Raw genomic sequence first — 18319 nt, 5'->3', positions numbered from 1 at the left:
AGAAAATGCAACATGTTGCATTCTACACAGCTCAATGCATCGTCAAAATGATGCATGTGGAGGCATCCGCATACATCCGCATGGCCTGCGTACCCAATATTAAAGATTGGGTATGCAGGATGCATGCAGACGTAGGCGGAGCTGAAGGAAGATGTGCGGCAGTGGGCGGGGCTTAACGGAGGAATAAGGCTGCCATTGGCAGCCCTGCCGAATGCTAGTGTGAAACCAGCCTTACAAAATAATATCACTAAAGTAGACAGACTCCTGGGTCTGGATGACATACACCCTCAAGTACTGCAGGCAGGGTTGGCTCTAGGTTTTTGTGGGCCCCTGGCGAAAGAGTCTCAGTGGCCCCTTTAACACATACCACAATTCATGATGCACAGATACGGCAAAAAAATATAGGTATTGTACAATGACAAAGTTTTCACTGCTTACATTACATGAGTGTTATCTATTGTAAATTCTACAATAGCTCAGAAACCGGACACTATAGTCCTCCATACAGTATTATGGACATCACCTACTGCTCCATACAGAATAATCAGCCCCTATATTGTTCAATACAGTATAACGAACCCCATATATTGCTTAATACAGTATAATCAGCCCCAGTATAATGAGCGGGCCATATATTGCTCCATGCAGAATAGTCCCCATATAATGCTCCATACAGTATATAATAGGCCCCATATAATGCTTCAGTATATGATGGGCCCCATATATTGCTCCAAACAAAATTGACCCCATATAATGCTCCAAAAATAATTTGCCCCATAAAATGCTCCATATATCATTTGCCCCATAAGATGCTCCATATATGATGAGCCCCATAAGATGCTCCATATATAATTGGCCCCATAAGATGCTCCATATATAATTGGCCCCATATATTGCTCAATACAGTATAATCAGCCCCATATATTTCTCCATACAGTATAATGAGCTTCATATAATGCTCCATACAGTATAATGAGTCCCATGTATTGCTCCATACAGTACAATGAGCCTCATATATTGCTCCATACAAAATAATGGACCACATATAATACTCCATACAGTATATGATGGGCCCCATATAATGTTTCATACAGAAGGGTCCCATATAATGCTACAGTATATGATGAGCTCCATTATATTGCTCCATGTATAATGGGACCCATATAATGCTCCATAAAGTATATCATGGGCCCCATACAGTATAATGATGTCATTCCGCTGCAATGCAGGTAACTGCAAGCTCCACTAGGTGGCATTAGAGTGGAGGAAGGACTGCACACAGCAAGACCAGACCTTCAATGCAGCGGCAAGGAAACATCAGGTGGCAACAGAATAGTAAAACAAGCCGGGTCGATATAAGACTGTAGTGCAGTACAAAAGGAATAAGCAAACACAGAGTCAACAACAAGCCAAATGGGTCAATAACAGTCAGAAGCAGATATGCCAAAGAGAAGAGACAAAACCACAGGTCAGGGTCTAAGCCAAGTCAAAACATGAAAGGGGAACACTGAGTCGGGAATGAAAGAGGAAAAAAACCGACACAGGTTCAGTAAGCAAGCAGCAGGACAAATCAGGGTAAATGGAGTCAGCTACACACACAGTAGGCAGAAACTATAACTGACATGGTCTGCAGGACACAGCAGAGCTACAGTAAATAGCAAACCTGAGACCAGACTGAGGCTGAGATAGGTAACCCCTGGCATGACCAAACCGGAAAAAGGGGAAGAGAGGACTAAAAACCCAGTCTGGATCATGACAAAGGATCCCCATATGTTGCTGCATACAGTATAATGATCCCTAAATAATGCTCCATCTATATATATAATTGCCTAAGGGTTTTTCCGTCTGTCTGTCTGTCTGTCTTTCTGTCTGTCTTTCTGTCTGTCTGTCCTGGAAATCCCGCCTCTCTGAGGCGACGAGCGATGAGCACAGCGACGATGATGTCATAAAGGACGTAGATATCCCGCGTCTCTGATTGGTCGAGGCCAGGATTGGCCTCGACCAATCAGCAACGGGCACAGTGACGATGATGTCATAAAGGACGTAGAAATCCCACGTTTCTGATTCAGCGACGGGCACAGTATCAATGTAGATGTCATAATGGTTGCCATGGCGACGATGATGTCATAAAGGTTGCCTCGACCAATCAGCGACGGGCACAGTCTGCCGCTAATTCTGGAATCATCATTGTCCATATACTACGGGGACATGCATATTCTAGAATACCCGATGCGTTAGAATCGGGCCACAATCTAGGGGCTGTATTACATTCTATGGGGGGCTGTATTATATTCTATGGGGGCTGTATTACATTCTATGGGGGGCTGTTTTATTCTATGGGGGGCCGTATTACATTCTATGGGGGGGCTGTATTATATTCTATGGGGGTTATATTACATTCTATAGGGGGCTATATTATATTCTATGGAGGGCTGTATTATATTCTATGGTGGGGCTGTATGATATTCTATGGGGGCTGTATTACATTCTATGGGGGGCTTTATTACATTCTATGGGGAGCTGTATTATATTCTATGGTGGGGCTCTATGATATTCTATGGGGGCTGTATTACATTCTATGGGGAGCTGTATTCTATGGGGGCTGTATTATTCTATGGGAGGCCGAGAGGTGAGTGTTTCATTTTTTTTCTTAATATTTGGAACAATATATGGGCCAATTATTTTTGTACTATTATATTGGGCCCATTCTATTTGGAGCAATATATGGGGCCTATCATATACTGTATGGGGCATTATAAGGGGCCTATTCTGTATGGAGCAATATATGGCCCGCTCATTATACTGTACTAGATTGTGGCCCGATTCTAACGCACCGGGTATTCTAGAATATGCATGTCCCTGTAGTATATGGACAATGATGATTCCAGAATTCGCGGCAGACTGTGCCCGTCGCTGATTGGTCGAGGCGACCTTTATGAGATCATCGTCGCCATGGCAACCATTATGACATCTACGTCGATACTGTGCCCGTCGCTGAATCAGAAACGTATAGGCCCCTTATAATGCCCCATACAGTATATGATAGGCCCCATATATTGCTCTAAATAGAATGGGCCCAATATAATAGTACAAAAATAATTGGCCCCATAAGATGCTCCATTTATAATTTGCCCCATAAGATGTTCCATATATAATGGGCCCCATAAGATGCTCCATATATAATTGGCACCATAAGATGCTCCATATATAATGGGCTCCATACTATGCTCCGTATATAATGGGCCCCATAAGATTCTCCATATATGATGTGCCCCATAAGATGCTCCATATATAATGGGCCCCTTCGGATGAGCCCCATATATTGTTCCAAATATTAAGAAAAAAAATGAAACACTCACCTCTTGTCACTGGCCACTGCTCTGCTCTGGAGTCCTCACCATTGGCGTCTTTTGGCTCACTGCGCTGTGACTACTCAGGCAGAGGGTGCACAGACGTGATGTCATCGCACCCTCTGACCCGAACATCACAGAAGACGCAGATGGCGCTGCAGCTCTGGAACAGAGAGAAGTGAGTATCACAAGTGCTGGGGCCCTGAGCAAGCAGGGAGCCCCCTCACGGAAGCCCCGGACCTGGCGCCAATAGCATGCCTGTGTCCCCGACAGCAAGTCTGTTCCCCACCTGCTCAGGGCCCCGGTACATGCCCGGGTGCGCCTGGTGCTGAATCCAGCCCTGACTGCAGGAATTAAGTACTGTTATAGACAGACCATTATTTTTAATACTCACAGATTCCATAATTACAGGATCTATACCACAGAACTGGCGCATAGTAAATGTGGTTCCAATATTCAAAAAGGGGACATAATCTGAGCCTGGAAATTATAGGCTGGTAAGTTTAACCTCCGCTGTCGGTAAAATCATTGATGGTTTCCTTAGAGATGGTATCCTGAAATATCTCATAAAAGAATAACCTCATTACTAGAGATGAGTGAATATTTCAATGTTCGGTTCGGATTACGATCGCCGAATTTGCAATATTCGCCAATTAATTATTTGAATATTCGCCGAACATACTGTAACCAAACGCCATTCATGTCATTGGGAGGCAAAAACAAACTCATGCACAACACCTTATAACGGACCTAAATGCTGCCAAAATACATCAAATGAGGGACAGAAACCAGGAAAGTGGTCTCAATTCACCCACAGTACAAATCGTAGCATGGTACTGCAGCAATCAGCCAGGCATGAGGTATCGGGATCTGGGACAGCATTTACAGCTTTCAATTGAATGTCACAGTAAGACGAGGTGGGTGAAGGATCGGTGTAGGCCTCCTTTGCTAGGAGCTCGGATATCACATGCAACACCTCTACCTGCTTTCATGCTCAGCCACATTTAGGTGGGACAAATATCAGTTTGGTAGACTACCATTGTCAGAAAAATTTAAGTTACACGGGTAGTTGAGTCTAAGGAAGTGGAGGCCTGGTGGTCTCGGAGGCATACTCCTACAGGCAACACACATGAAAGCGACCCAACCAGGAGTGTTCACAATTCCAAAAATTATTGGCAGAAACCACCAAAGTGACATTAATTTCACCACAGTAGAAATTAGTATAATATGGATCAATAGGTCTTCCATTACACCCAATCCAGCAGATGGACACCCAACCAGGAGTGTTCACACATAAACAAATGAGGGTCTTACACCACAGAAGTGGCATAAATTTCACAAAAGTAGAAACTGTATAATAGGGACCTACAGGTCTTCCACTACACCCAGTCCAACAGATGGACACCCAACCAGGAGTGTTCACATTTCCAAAAAATTATTGGCAGACAATACCAAAGTGGCATCAAATTCACCATCTTAGAAATAGAATAATAAGGACTGATAGGACTTCCAGTACACCCAATCCAGCAGATGGACACCTAACCAGGAGTTAGGAGTTAGTGCGGGTGCCGCACCATGTATAAGAGGACGTATATCCAATTTTTTATGACGAACCGGCATCTGATAGTATGCCAGTAACGTCGCTATAGTTATGCCCTTCACTTCGTTTCATTCACTTATCTCTGTGGGTACATCAGGAGGTTTAATTATTGTACACCACAAGGTATGTTGCTTGTATAGGAGCTTGTTCTCACGGCATTGATGCGAGCCCGGTTCAGCGGCATGGACGCCGAACCTATAGTTAGAATACCCCGCCCTCTACTCTGATGCACCTCCCCACTAACCAACCATTCAGCCTCTCTCACAAGTCCAATTGAATGCGGCCACGTCAGTGGGGTTGCTGTGGCATCACGTGAGTTTCGGCGGTATCCTAGATAGTGGGCACTACAGAGATGCAGCCGAATAGGTTAGTCATATGTCACTTAGTACACAATGCAGGGAAAGCCTTTGTCTTATTTTCGCTAATATTTACCTACAGAATACTGAAATCAATGATGGGGAGGGACAATCTATTTCTATGCAAATACCACAAAATCCACTCCTTATATAAAAATATTATTCACCAAGTCAATAAGTTTAAATATTCGTGCCACACATATGTAGACTAGTCAAATAAAGGGGGTATAGGCCACTGGGCCTCTTTCCTTATTAATATTATGTTGTCAAAGTCACCACCCCTCGGATTTTCTCTATCACCTGAAAGCTGATGGCCCTGACATTAACCCGTGTCTCTCTCAAACATGCCTTGAGATGGGGATATCTTCCTTTTGTCTAATGTCTTCTATATGTTCCAAGATTCTAAACTGACACCCAGTTTTTCCTACATAACTTTTCGGACAATTACATTTACCTAGATATATTCCCTCTTTCTGACAGTTAATGAATTCTCAATTTGTATATACTTTTCCAGTTAAGTCACTTGAGAAGAATTTTTTTCAATGAATTCATTTCACATGATTTACAAATCCCACATCTGTCACTGAGGTATCGTTAAGCCAGGTTGGATCCGCCTACTTGGGTTTCAGATGTGTAGCGCCTGCATCTCTGCCTGCAGTCCCTCTCTCCCTGCAGAGACATCAGCATACTCACCGACAATGCTCCCGTCCTGCTCCTTCTGGGCCTGCTGCTTCCCGGGATGCAAATACTCCTAGCAAGTCTTCAGGCACTGTGCTTAGAGCGTGCACACTTCCTCTTTTTTAATGGTGCTGCGCGTTCCTCTAAAGTGTCTCCAGCCATTAGCTGAAAGTCTCTTACTATTTAAACCGCCTCCTCCAACATGGAGGTGCCTGTGCAATGTTGTGAGTTTGCTCCTAACACGCTTGTCAGTTCTCAGGTCCCTGAACTTGTAGCCGAGTCTGCTGCACAGGCCAATGCTTCCTTGAATAGTAGCCGAGGCAGCTGCACCAGCCAGTGCTCACCTCAATGGCAGCCGAGTCAGCTGAATCCGCCAGTACTCACCTCAACAGCAGCTGATCCCACATCACCCGCCAGTGCTCACTAAGATGGCAGCAGAGCCAGCTGCACCCACCAGTGCTCACCTCAACAGCAGCTGAGCCAGGTGCAACTGCCAGTGCTCACCTCAAAGCAGCTGAGCTAGCTGCACCCGCCAGTGCTCACCTCAACGGCATCATCTCTCCATCAGACTCTCCTGTCTGCACCTGCGGTTCCTGTCATCTTCCCTGCCTGCCTGCATCTGTTGGACATTCCCCCAGGCCATTCCAGGTATCCGCTCCTAGGGGTCAGCCACATTTACCCAAGGTCAGTCCTGGAGTAGCACCTGGATCATCTCCATTGTCGCTCCACGGACTGTGGTGTCATTAGCTGCTGTGTGTCCGTGGTCGGATTGGGTGAGGCTCCTAGTCATGCCCCTCCAGATCATTCTTGGGCTTTGGCACAGTGGTTCCTCCTTCCAGCCCATTACAAGATGACTGTGGACTGAATGACCCTTCAATTTTTGGCCTCTGAAGAGAAAACTGTGTGTCTAAGGCCGGCGTCACACACAGCGTAAAACAATACGGTCCGTATATTACGGCCGTAATACGCTGAAAAGTCCCGAAAAAAGTGGTCCGTAGCTCCTCCGTAGGCAGGGTGTGTCAGCGTTTTTTGCGCATGGCATCCTCCGTATGTAATCCGTATGGCATCCGTACTGCGTGGTTTTCTCGCAGGCTAGCAAAACCAACATACCGCTATAGAAGTGATCCATGTGTCCCAAAAAGAAAAGAAAATATATATATACTGTCTATATATATATATATATATATATATATATATGTATATATATATATATATATATATATATATATATGTCAGTAGACACATATATTAGAGAGAAAAGCCGGTAATTCAGTGCGGTGTACAGTAAAATCACACTGACAGCTTACAGTAGAATAGGTAGAATAAATGTGTACACATAGAATAGGTATATATATATATATATGTCAGTGAGACACATATATGTATATATATTAATATTTATTCCAGCGCTAGACAGCTTGAAAGCCGGTAATTCAATTACCGGCTTTTTCCTTCTCCTTCCTAAAACCCGACATGATTTGAGACATGGTTTACATACAGTAAACCATGTCTTCTCTCCATTTTTTTTGCAGATTCCACACTCCAGGGAGCTTTCTAGGTAATTTCCCACGATCTTTGAACAGCCAGCAGAGGGCGCCTCACCGCAAATGAAGGTAAATATAGATCATTGATCTATTTTTAGCCTCATTCCCTGGGGTTTTGCAGCGAGGAGCAGCGTGCATTAGCACAGCTCCTTGCTGCAAAATGTTTTAACCCCTTCAGAAGGATTTACATCGTTGGACGTTACAGATCTGCGGAGGGTAAGTATATTGTTGGTTTATTATGTTTTTTTACTCACAGAACGAGGGTCTTCAGTGACTGGATTGGGCGTTGAATAAAATACTGCAACAACCATTGTTTTTATTTCATTAAAATAATTTTAAAAAATGTGTTTGTGTTTTATTTAACCCTTTACTAGTATTGGATTAATAATAGATAGGTGTCATAATTGACGCCTCTCCATTATTAATTAGGCTTAATGTCACCTTACAATAGCAAGGTGGCATTAACCCTTCATTACCCCATATCCCACCGCTACACGGGAATGGGAAGAGAGTGGCCAAGTGCCAGAATAGGCGCATCTTCCAGATGTGCCTTTTCTGGGGTGGCTGGGGGCAGATATTTTTAGCCAGGGGGGGGCCAATAACCGTGGACCCTCTCCAGGCTATTAATATCTGCCCTCAGTCACTGGCTTTACTACTCTGGCGGAGAAAATTGCGCGGGAGCCCACGCCAATTTTTTCCGCCATTTAACCCTTTATTTTAAGAGCTAGAACGGCCAAATTTTGCAGATACACACTACTGACATTAGTAGTGTGGAATCTGCAAAAAAAATGGAGAGAAGACATGGTTTACTGTATGTAAACCATGTCTCAAATCATGTCGGGTTTTAGGAAGGAGAAGGAAAAAGCCGGTAATTGAATTACCGGCTTTCAAGCTGTCTAGCGCTGGAATAAATATTAATATATATACATATATGTGTCCCACTGACATATATATATATATATATACCTATTCTATGTGTACACATTTATTCTACCTATTCTACTGTAAGCTGTCAGTGTGATTTTACTGTACACCGCACTGAATTACCGGCTTTTCTCTCTAACAGCGCTGCGTATTTCTCGCAAGTCACACTGCTTGTCCGTGTGTAATCCGTATTTTTCACGCTTCCATAGACTTTCATTGGCGTATTTCTTGCGCAGTACGGTGACAAACGCAGCATGCTGCGATTTTGTACGGCCGTAGAAAGCCGTATAATACTGATCAGTAAAATACGGCAAATAGGAGCAGGGGCATAGAGAATAATTGTGCCGTATTTTTTGCGAGTTTTACGGACGTAGATTCTGCGCTCTTACGTCCGTAAAACTCGCATGTGTGACGGCGGCCTAACAGTATCTGCCAGAGCTGCTCTTCGATTGCAGATTTTAACCATTTAGATGTCGCTGCCAATTTAATGCTTCTATCAGCCCCTGTGATGTGATTGTGGTGCACTGATAGGCTATCATGGCAAGATCATAGGCTCAAGTCCCATAATAGAATAAAACACAATGCAAAAAAATAAAAGTTTTTAAAAGTGTAAAAATGAATAAAATCTAAAAATATGAAACACTCTGTTTTTTCCCATAAAGAAATTAAAAAAAACATATCTGGCATTGCCGTATCTGTAAAAATATGACACATCAAAACATGAAACCAATTAACTGAATGAAATGGTAAGTTAAACATCATAAAGAAAAAAAATTGAAATGGCAGACGCTTCTGATTTTTTTCCAGCAGAGTCTTCCTGCAGCTGCCAGGCAGTCACGTGTGCCGCTACTTAAGAGAAATGATATTCACCGCTCTGGGCATGGAGAGAGGTGAATATTCATTTCTCTTAAGTAGTGCACACGTGACCGCTGGCAGTCAGTGCGCACCGTCCCGGTGTACAGAGCAGTAAGTATTCCGACAGCTGCCCTTCAGCTTGTGAGCAAGCGCATGACGTCCCTGCCATGCGCTGCTTACAAACATAAAGCAGCTGCTGGCGATGAAGCAGGATGTTGTGAGGGAGCACCGGGAAGGTAAGTGTAATGGTTTGTTTTTTTAATGTTTTCTGATGGGGCCATGCATACCAGGATGGGGATGGGTGGGAGCCAATCATAAGGATGGGGCGAATCAGACCAGGATGCTAAAGAGAAATGAATATTCATTTCCCTCCATGCCCATAGGCGTGGAATGTAGTGAACATTCATTTCTCTTTAGCAGAGGGCACAGGAGTTAGCCACAGCTGCCGACTCCAGTCTCCTGTGACCCGCTGCTCTGCCCATGCCGCTCCCCCACCACAGCCAGAGCTAGTACATCCGGATGATAAGATGCTCCCCCCATTTTCGTCCATATTTTGGGAGGAAAAAAGTGCATCTTATAGTTCTAAAAATACGGTATTATATAGAGTCATTACAAACTGAGTGATCTATTTCAAGTGTTTATTTCTGTTAATGTTGATGATTATGGCTTACAGCCTATAAAAACCCAAAAGCCGTTATCTTGGTAAGAATACTTTATAATACCATCTTGAAAAATTATTTTAAAATCTGAAATGTTGACCTACTTAAATGTATGTTCAGTAAATGCACTCAATACTTGGGGCTCCTTTTGCATCAATTACCGCATCATTGCAGCATGGCATGGAGGCGATCAGCCTGTGGCACTGCTGAGGTACTATGGAAGCCCAGGCTGTATTGATAGCAGCCTTCAGCTTGTCTGCATTGTTGGGTCTGGTGTCTCTCATCTTCCTCTTAACCATACCCCATAGATTCTCTATGGGATTAAGGTCAGGCAAATTTGCTGGCCAATCAAGCACAGTGATACTGTTGTTTTTAAACCAGTATTTGTACTTTTGGCAGTGTGGACAATTGTCAACTCCTGCTGAAGAATGAAAATTTCATCTCCAAAAAGCTTGTCATCTGAGGGAATCATAATATGCTCTAAAATTTCCTGGTAGATTGTTGTGCTGACTTTGGTCTTTTTAACCCCTTAGCGACCGCCGATACGTCTTTTAACGGCGGCCGCTAAGGGTACTTAAACCACAGCGCCGTTAATTAACGGCGCTGTGGAAAAAGTGAATAGCGCCCCCCAGAGTCGGATTTTCTCCGGGGTCTCGGCTGCCGGGGGTAGCCGAGACCCCAGAGAACATGATTCGGGGGGTTTTTAACCCACCCCGCATTTGCGATCGCCGGTAATTAACCGTTTACCGGCGATCGCAAAAAAAAAAAAAAACGCGATCTCTTTTTAATTTCTCTGTCCTCCGATGTGATCGGACATCGGAGGACAGAGAAAAGGGGTCCCAGGTAGCCCCCCAATACTCACCTATCTCCCCCGATGCTCCTCGTGTCTCCCGGTGGGCGCCGCCATCTTCAAAATGGCGGGCGCATGCGCAGTGCGCCCGCTGGCCGGCCCCACGAGAATCTTTGGGGTCTCGGCTGCCGGGGGTAGCCGAGACCCCAAAGATCATGATCGGGCTCGGTTTTACCGACCCCTGTTTTGCGATCGCCGGTAATTAACTGTTTACCGGCGATCGCAAAAAAAAAAAAGTAAAGTGTAATTCTCTGTCCTCTGATGTGATCGCACATCAGAGGACAGAGAAATAGGGGGATTCGGGGACCCTGCCATACTCACCTGTGTCCCTGGATCCTCTTGCTGCTCCTCCTGGCCGCCGGCAGAAGAAAATGGCGGGCGCATGCGCAGTGCGCCCGCCATCTGTCTCCATCTGCCAGCCGGCAGGAGGAGAGCAGTTGGGGCTAAAATTAGGGTTAGGGTTAGGGGTAGGGTTAGGGGTAGGGTTAGGGCTAGGGTTAGGGCTAGGGTTAGGGGTAGGGTTAGGGGTAGGGTTAGGGGTAGGGTTAGGGTTAGGGGTAGGGGTAGGGTTAGGGTTAGGGGTAGGGTTAGGGGTAGGGGTAGGGTTAGGGGTAGGGTTAGGGGTAGGGTTAGGGTTAGGGGTAGGGGTAGGGTTAGGGGTAGGGTTAGGGGTAGGGCTAGGGTTAGGGGTAGGGCTAGGGGTAGGGTTAGGGGTAGGGTTAGGGTTAGGGGTAGGGTTAGGGCCAGGGTTAGGGCTAGGGTTAGGGCTAGGGTTAGGGTTAGGGCTAGGGTTAGGGCTAGGGTTGGGGCTAAATTTAGGGTTAGGGTTGGCGCTAAATTTAGGGTTAGGGTTGGGGCTAAATTTAGGGTTAGGCTTCTTTCACACTTACGTCGGTACGGGGCCGTCGCAATGCGTCGGCCCAACATACCGACGCATGTTGTGAAAATTGTGCACAACGTGGGCAGCAGCTGTAGTTTTTCAATGCATCCGCTGCCCATTCTATGTCCTGGGGAGGAGGGGGCGGAGTTACGGCCACGCATGCGCGGTCAGAAATGGCGGATGCGACGTACAAAAAAACGTTTCATTGAACGTTTTTTTGTGCCGACAGTCCGCCAAAACACAACTGATCCAGTGCACGATGGACGCGACGTGTGGCCATCCGTCACGATCCGTCGGCAATACAAGTCTATGGGCAAAAAACGTTTCCTGCGGGCACATTTGCAGGATCCGTTTCTTGTCCAAAATGACGGATTGCGACGGATGCCAAACGACGCAAGTGTGAAAGTAGCCTTAGGGCTAGGGTTAGGGTTGGGGCTAAAGTTAGGGCTAGGGTTGGGGCTAAAGTTAGGGTTAGAGCTGGGATTAGGGTTAGGGTTTGGATTAGGGTTGGTATTAGGGTTAGGGTTGGCATTAGGGTTACGCTTTGGATTAGGGTTAGGTTTGGGATTAGGGTTAAGGTTAGGGTTGTGATTAGGGGTGTATTGGGATTAGGGTTAGGTTTGAGGTTAGGGTTGAGATTAGGATTAGGGGTGTGTTGGATTTAGGGTTTTGATTAGGGTTATGGTTAGGGTTGACATTAGGGTTGTTTTGGGGTAAGGGTTGTGATTATGGTTAGGGTTAGTGATTAGGATTATGGATCAGGTTGGGATTAGGGTTAGGGGTGTGTTGGGGTTAGGGTTGGAGCTAGAATTGGGGGGTTTCCACTATTTAGGTACATCAGGGGGCCTCCAAACACGACAGCCAATTTTGCGCTCAAAAAGTCAAATGGTGCTCCCTCCCTTCTGAGCTCTGCCGTGCGCCCAAACAGTGGGTTACCCCCACATATGGGGCATCAGCGTGCTCGGGATAAATTGGACAACAACTTCTGGGGTCCAATTTCTCTTGTTACCCTTGTGAAAATAAAAACTTGGGGGCTACAATATCTTTTTTGTGAAAAAAAAAAATATTTTTTATTTTCACGACTCTGCATTCTAAACTTCTGTGAAGCACTTGGGCATTCAAAGTTCTCACCACACATCTAGATAAGTTCCTTGGGGGGTCTAGTTTCCAAAATGGGGTCACATGTGGGGGGTTACTACAGTTTAGGTACATCAGGGGCTCTGCAATCGCAACATAATGCCCACAGACCATTCTATCAAAGTCTGCATTCCAAAAAGACGCTCCTTCCCTTCCGAGCTCTGCCGTGCGCCCAAACAGTGGTTTACCCCCACATATGGTGCATCAGCGTACTCGGGATAAATTGGACAACAACTATTGCAGTCCAATTTCTCCTGTTACCCTTGTGAAAATAAAAACTTGGGGGCTACAATATCTTTTTTGTGAAAAAAAAAATATTTTTTATTTTCACGACTCTGCATTCTAAACTTCTGTGAAGCACTTGGGCATTCAAAGTTCTCACCACACATCTAGATAAGTTCCTTGGGGGGTCTAGTTTCCAAAATGGGGTCACTTGTGGGGGGTTACTACAGGTTAGGTACATCAGGGGCTCTGCAATCGCAACATAATGCCCACAGACCATTCTATCAAAGTCTGCATTCCAAAAAGGCGCTCCTTCCCTTCCGAGCTCTGCCGTGCGCCCAAACAGTGGTTTACCCCCACATATGGCGCATCAGCGTACTCGGAATAAATTGGACAACATCTATTGCAGTCCAATTTCTCCTGTTACCCTTGTGAAAATAAAAACTTGGGGGCTACAATATCTTTTTTGTGAAAAAAAATATTTTTTATTTTCACGACTCTGCATTCTAAACTTCTGTGAAGCACTTGGGCATTCAAAGTTCTCACCACACATCTAGATAAATTCCTTGGGGGGTCTAGTTTCCAAAATGGGGTCACTTGTGGAGGGTTTCTACTGGTTAGGTACATCAGGGGCTCTGCAAACGCAACATAATACCCGCAGACCATTCTGTCAAAGTCTGCATTCCAAAACGGCGCTCCTTCCTTCCGAGCTCTGCCGTGCGCCCAAACAGTGGTTTACCCCCACATATGGGGTACCAGCATACTCAGGACAAATTGGACAACAACTTTTGGGGTCCAATTTCTCCTGTTACCCTTGTGAAAATAAAAACTTGGGGGCTAAAAAATCTTTTTTGTAGAAAAAATGCGATTTTTTTTTCACGGCTCTACATTATAAACTTCTGTGAAGCACATGGGGGTTCAAAGTGCTCACCACACATCTAGATATGTTCCTTAAGGTGTCTAGTTTCCAAAATGGGGTCACTTGTGGGGGGTTTCCACTGTTTAGGCACATCAGAGGCTCTCCAAACGCGACATGGCGTCCAATCTCAATTCGAGCCAATTCTACATTGAAAAAGTAAAACGGCGCTCCTTCACTTCCAAGCTCTGCGGTGCGCCCAAACAGTGGTTTACCCTCACATATGGGGTATCGACGTATTCAGGAGAAATCGCACAACAACTTTTGTGGTCTAATTTCTCCTGTTACCCTTGTGAAAATAAGAATTTGTGGGCGAAAAATCATTTTTGTGTAAACAAAAGCTATTTTTTATTTTCACGGCTCTACGTTATAAACTTCTGTGAAGCACTTGGGGGTTCAAAGTGCTCACCACACATCTAGATAAGTTCCTTAAGGGGTCTAGTTTCCAAAATGGTGTCACTTGTGGGGAGTTTCCACTGTTTAGGCACATTAGGGGCTCTCTAAACGTGACATGGCGTCCGATCTCAATTCCAGCCAATTCTACATTGAAAAAGTCAAACGGCGCTCCTTCACTTCTAAGTTCTGCGGTGCGCCCAAAAAGTGGTATACCCCCACATATGGGGTATTGGCGTATTCAGGAGAAATTGCATAACAAAATTTATGGTTACATTTCTGTTTTTACACTTGTGAAACTAAACAAAATGGTTCTGAATTAAGATGTTTGCAAAAAAAAGTTAAATGTTCATTTTTTCCTTCCACATTGTTTCAGTTCCTGTGAAGCACGTAAAGGGTTAATAAACTTCTTGAATGTGGTTTTGAGAACCTTGAGGGGTGTAGTTTTTAGAATGGTGTCACACTTCATTATTTTCTATCATATAGACCCCTCAAAATGACTTCAAATGTGATGTGGTCCCTAAAAAAAAATGGTGTTGTAAAAATGAGAAATTGCTGGTCAACTTTTAACCCTTATAACTCCCTAACAAAAAAAAATTTTGTTTCCAAAATTGTGCTGATGTAAAGTAGACATGTGGGAAATGTTATTTATTAACTATTTTTCGTGACATATCTCTCTGATTTAAGGGCATAAAAATACAAAGTTTGAAAATTGCAAAATTTTAAATTTTTTTGCCATATTTCCGTTTTTTTCATAAATAATCGCAAGTAATATCGAAGAAATGTTACCACTAACATGAAGTACAATATGTCACGAAAAAACAATCTCAGAATCAGCGGGATCCGTTGAAGCGTTCCAGAGTTATAACCTCATAAAGTGACAGTGGTCAGAATTGCAAAAATTGGCCTGGTCATTAAGTACCAAATTGGCTCTGTCACTAAGGGGTTAAAACACAGTAGACCTACACCAGCAGATGACATGGCTCCCCAAACCATAACTGATTGTGGAAACTTCACACTAGATCTCAAGCAGCCTCTCCACTCTTCATCCAGATTCTGGGACCTTGAATTCCAAATGTAATGCAAAATTAACTTTCATCTGAAAACAACACCTTGGACCACTGAGGAATAGTCCAGTTCTTTTTCTCCTGGGCACAGGTAAGACGCTTATGGTATTGTCTATTGGTCATGAGTGGCTTGACACGAGGAATACGACACTTGTAGCCCATGTCCTGGATACATCTGTGTGTGGTGGCTCTTGAAGCAATGACTCCAGCAGCAGTCCATTCCTTGTGAATCTCCCTCAATTTTTTGAATGGCCTTTTCTTAACAATCCTTTCAAGGCTGCGGCTATCCCGGTTGCTTGTGCACCTTTTTTTACCATACTTTTTCCTTCCACTCAACTTTCCAGCAATATACTTGGATACAGCATTCTGTGAACAGCCTGCTTATTTAGCAATGACGTTTTGTGGCTTACCCTCCATGTGGATTTTTGTCAGTGACTGCCTTCTGGACATCTGTCAAGTCAGAGACCTTTTTAAATACTTAGGAAGCCTTTACAGGTGTTTTTTGTTATTTATTCTAATTTACTGAGATAATGACTTTGGGGTTTTCATTGGCTGTAAGCCATAATCATCAACATTAACAGAAATAAACACTTGAGATAGATCACTCTATAATGACTCTATATAATAGATGAGTTTCCCTTTTTGAATTGAAGAACTGAAATAAATTACCATATATACTCGAGTATAAGCCGACCCGAGTATAAGCCGACCCCCCTAATTTTGCCACAAAAAACTGGGAAAACTTATTGACTCAAGTATAAGCCTAGGGTGGGAAATGCAGCAGCTACCGCTATATGTCAAAAAATAGATACCAATAAAAGTAAAATTAATTGAGACATCAGTAGGTTAAGTGTTTTGGAATATCCATATTGAATCAGAAACCCCATATAATGCTCCATACAGTTCATGATGGGCCCCATAAGATGCTCCATACAAAATACGCCCCATATAATGCTCCATATTAAAATATGCCCCATATAATGCTACACAAAGGTTAATAATGGCCCCATAAGATGCTCCATAGAAACATTTGCCCCATACAATGCTGCATAAAGGTTGATGGCCCCATAAGATGCTCCACACATTATGCCCCATGAGATACTCCACACATTATGCCCCATAAGATGCTCCATACATTATGGCCCCATAAGATGCTCCACACATTATGGCCCCATAAGATGCTCCATACATTGTGGCCCCATACGATGCTCCATACATTGTGGCCCCATGAGATGCTCCATACATTGTGGCCCCATGAGATGCTCCATACATTGTGGTCCAATGAAATGCTCCATACATTGTGGCCCCATACGATGCTCCATACATTGTGGCCCCATATGAGAATCCTGACAGTGTGCAGTGCGCACTGTGAGAAGTCAGAAGTCTGCAGTCACAAAGAATGACTGCAGACTCATTACAAACCTGGACATCCCCTTTAATGCTCCTAACAAATAAAAACATGAGAGTAAGTTAGTATCACAAATAACATTTACATCCAGGTACCTTATAGATGATGTCGTCTCTGGAGTCATTCTCCTTTTCTTCATCTTGTCCAGACCCCATGACGAGTTTTCTCATCCACAGCCGTCTCTGCAGACTTCGATCTTCTCCACTCTTTTGCAGAAAATCTCCACATGACGCCCTTAGGCTATGTGCACACGTTAAGGTTTTTTTGCGTTTTTTTCGCGGTAAAAACGCTATAAAAACTCATTAAAAATGCATACATTATGCATCCTATCATTTAGAATGCATTCTGCATGTTCTGTGCACATGATGCGTTTTTTCCGTGAAAAAACGCATCACGGTTAAAAAAAGCAGCATGTTCATTAATTTTGCAGATTTTCTGCATTTTTCCCGCTATTCTATATTCTATGCATTTGGGAAAAAACGCATCAAAAACGCGTCAAAAACGCATCAAAAACACATCAAAAACTCATGAAAAAATTTTAAAAAAAATGCATGCAGATTTCTGGCAGAAATGTCCGGTTTTTGTCAGGAAAATTTCTACAAGAAATCCTGACGTGTGCACATACCCTTAAAGATACAAGTGTCATTATAATGCTCCTGAATAAAAAATTGTTCCTCACTATATAAATATGACCCCACACTGTGACTCTTATGGTACATGCTCTTCACATTGACCTCTCCTTTCCAAACCGGAATATTCTATTCTGTGCCCACTCACTTTTGTCCCCCATACTGTCTCCTCACGCTATTTCCCTCCCTCCTCATACTGTCTCCTCTCACATCCCTCCTGTTCACCATATTGTCTCCTCATATATTTACCCCCTCACTTTCTATACTGCCTGCTCACCTGACTCCCCATACTGTGTCTGCACACATCCCATCACCCTCACTCCCCGTACTCTGTCCCCATACATTTTTCACATCGCTACTCATACTGTGTCCACATACATTCCCCCGTTCGCTCCTCATACTGTCTGCACCCATCCCCATACTGTTTCCTCGATATGCCCCCCATTCTCCTGTAATGTTTCCTCATATATGCCCATTATTTTCCTCTACCCCACCCCATCATTTCTCTCTTCACCACCTCCATCTTTGCCTTCACCACCACTATCATTGCTTTCTCCCCCACCACCCCATAATTTCCCATTCCACCACCTCCATCATTTCCTCATTTGCCTTTTCCACCATATCCATCACTTTATCTTCCCCATCATCCCCATCATTGCCCTTTCCACCACCATCATCATTGTCCTTTCCGCCGCCATCACCATACTTGCCCATTCCACCACCTCCATCATTTTCTCCCCCTCCAATATCAGTGTGCTTTCCACCACCACTATCCTTGTCCATTCTACCACCTCCATCATTTCTTCCCCCCTTCATTATTGCCCTTTCCACCACCTCCATGATTTCCTCCT

Source organism: Ranitomeya imitator, chromosome 6 (assembly GCF_032444005.1).
Source record: "Ranitomeya imitator isolate aRanImi1 chromosome 6, aRanImi1.pri, whole genome shotgun sequence".
In the NCBI taxonomy this organism is placed as follows: Eukaryota; Metazoa; Chordata; class Amphibia; order Anura; family Dendrobatidae; genus Ranitomeya; species Ranitomeya imitator.
The sequence above is the reverse complement of the archived record's forward strand: the minus strand, read 5'-3'. Positions refer to the sequence as shown.